Below are 3,057 nucleotides of genomic sequence, written 5' to 3' on the forward strand. Positions count from 1 at the left end.
TAATGATTTAATCCAATGGCAGCCTTAAGATCCAGATAAATTCATTAATCTTAACAACCAAGTTGTCAATTTGTGTTGCTATGATCGAATGTTCTCCCTAAGTTTAATAACGTAGTTCCGCTACAATTATCAAGCTTAGTTGCTTCACAAGTTTATATACCACAACTCCGGTTTTGATATCAAACTTAGCAATAGATTGTTCACAATAATAACTTAGAGTCCGCTCTAGCAATTAAGATAAACAATCATAGGAAATATGCATAGGAAAACAAACATACTCATTCATAACATAAACTGAAAATAAAAGGAAGAATAAATCTCACGGTTCTTGAAATCCGAAGGTTTGTTGTGTCCTTGCAACCAAGAAAACGAGCTTAGCCTTGCATATCTATTGAACAACTACTCCTAAAGATGAAAGAATACATAATTTCTGATTTGTAGAGAGGAGAGTTTGTATTTCCTCCCTTCTTCTTCTTCCTTTTCTGCTACCTCCTTCTACTCACCCTCTATTTATACACAAATTGTAAGTAAGAAAATATCAAAGCTCAAGTGTGAACATCAATAGATGGTGGTAGTGTGAAGGCTGCTGGCTGCTGGCTGCTGGCTGCTGGGTTGAGGTTGGTGGCTGCCATGAGGTTGGTGGCTGCCTTCCTTGACCTTCTAGAATATTTACTAGAGGAGCTAAATTGCTGGTCGGTTTGGATGCTTCTGGATGAAATTTTGATTCGTTTCTTCACGCAACCTGCTTGCTGGCAGAATTCAGCTGTCATCTTTGAAAAATCATATCTCCCTCATATGACATCGTTTTTGGCTGAAATTTGGAGCGTTTATAGATATTTGAGTAAGGAATCCAACCCAATTGAGTTTGCATCAATTGGACTTCTGAAGCTCCAGATATTGAATTTTGAATGGGCAAAGGTCAACATTGGCAGACTGCGAGATTTGACTTTGAAGGATGTGATTTCCATGATCTTTCTCTTTTTATTTTTCTTGCATTACATTTCCAAAAAGGTATGGATGTTAGCCTTTTAATGCCACTGGAATCACTTCATTTCGATCTCTGGAACTCACGCTCTGCACAAAATACCGACTGAACATCAAATCTGCCAATTACCTCCAATTTACTCCTTTTTGCATCTTTCATCCAAAAATGCCTTCAAAACATAAAACAAAGAATATCAAGGCATTTTATATAAATAACATATGCAAAACACTAGTTAAATGCGGGTGAAACTATCGAATAATATGGTTACATCAAATACCCCCACACTTAGCTCTTGCTCGTCCTCGAGAAAGGATAAATAAAATTAAAATGAAAATAACTATGATCAATTTCTTAATCTCCCATCAATGTCTAAGAGTAGAAGCATTATAAACAAGAATACAATCATGAAGGATAAATAATATAATTCTCATGAATTTATTTACATGCAAACTTCAAAACTCAATCAATCATCTGGATTTAAATGAAATCTATGCCATGCCAAAGTGATAGGTCCTCTCATTGATATACACTCCAACACTCATGTGTTTAGGGTTTATGTGTTTAAATCTCTCAAATTCAATCAAAGAGTATGTTCTACCATAAGCTTGCTTTTCAATCTCATCTCCATTAGCAACTTATTACAAGTATTACATGAATCAAAATGTCTTATTTTCCGGTTGTAATGGGGCTGAGGTTAAGGTGAGGTAAAAGAAAGTAAAAGGAAAGGTTCAAACCAATGAAAGTAGAGCATTTTGAAAAATGATACTTCAAACAAGATATTCCATCAAAGCTCATAAATTTTTCATCTTTAATCACAAATGCTTAACTCCTTTTGATTTCAAGCTCTTTCAACATAAAACCTTAAGAATATAAAGGAATACTTTTTTTTTTTTTTTCTTCGGCAACTTTGCCCATTTTTCATCAAGCATCACTTCTTTCTTTTCATATAATTTCCAACCATAATTCCATGAAATATTACAGGTATATGCTCTCTACTAATCCTTGGCCAGGGGAAAAGAAAAACATATATAAAGTTAAGGCTTATACATGGATAAAGCAAAAAAAAAAAGATAACCAAGCTCAAAAACGGGTTCACTAAGGATAATATGCTTTAGGTTGGCTTTTTTGGCTTGAGGGGTTAAAATTCCTAATGCCTTTATCATCTTCATGTATATTTGTAATGGGATATAATCTCAATAAGATATGAAGCAAGTTTCTAGAGATACTTATCATTGAAAGAATGCACACTCAAAGAATATAATGTTGAAGGCTCAAAAGCTTGCATTGGTATAACACTATAAAGTCAACATGACATATTCTCAAAGTCAATCCCTAAACCAATTAAACCTTAAAATTTGCATGCATACTCCTTCATTTGATTTATATCTTCATCTATCTCAATTAATTCTCATACATAATACTTATATTCTCAAAAACCAATGGGAGTTAAAAAGATCAAACACAACTTTTTTTTTTTTTTAAAGAACAACAAAGAAAATGAAAATAAGAAAACCAAAATTCTCCCAATACCCCCACACTTAAAACACAACATTGTCCTCAATGTTGAAATAAAAGCAAAGGAACATAAGAGAATGACAAAGATAAAGTAAAATACGAAAAATAAAAGATAAGGAAAAAGAAAGCAAATCTGATTTTTTTTTTCTTTTTGTGTTGGGTTGCCTCCCAATAAGCGCTTTTGTTTTATGTCATTGGCTTGACATGTTGCATGCTCATTGTTCATAGATTGGTTCAACTAACTCTGCAGAAGCGGTGAGTTCTGCCGTCCAACCTTCATAGAAAGGTTTCAAACGATGCCTATTAACCTTGAGTACTTTGTTGGTTTCTAAACTTGTAATTTCAACTGCACCATAAGGAAAAATATTAGAAACAACAAATGGTCCAATCCAACGAGAGCACAACTTTCCAAGAAAAAGTTTCAAACGCGAATGATAAAGAAGGACTTTGTCTCCAACATGAAACTCCTCTCTTGTAATCTTTCGGTCATGAAGATTCTTAGTCTTTTCGTTGTAAATCCTTGCATTCTCATAAACATCATTTCGAATCTCTTCCAC

The sequence above is a fragment of the Populus alba genome, chromosome 13 (genome assembly GCF_005239225.2).
Source record: "Populus alba chromosome 13, ASM523922v2, whole genome shotgun sequence".
Classification (NCBI taxonomy): Eukaryota; Viridiplantae; Streptophyta; class Magnoliopsida; order Malpighiales; family Salicaceae; genus Populus; species Populus alba.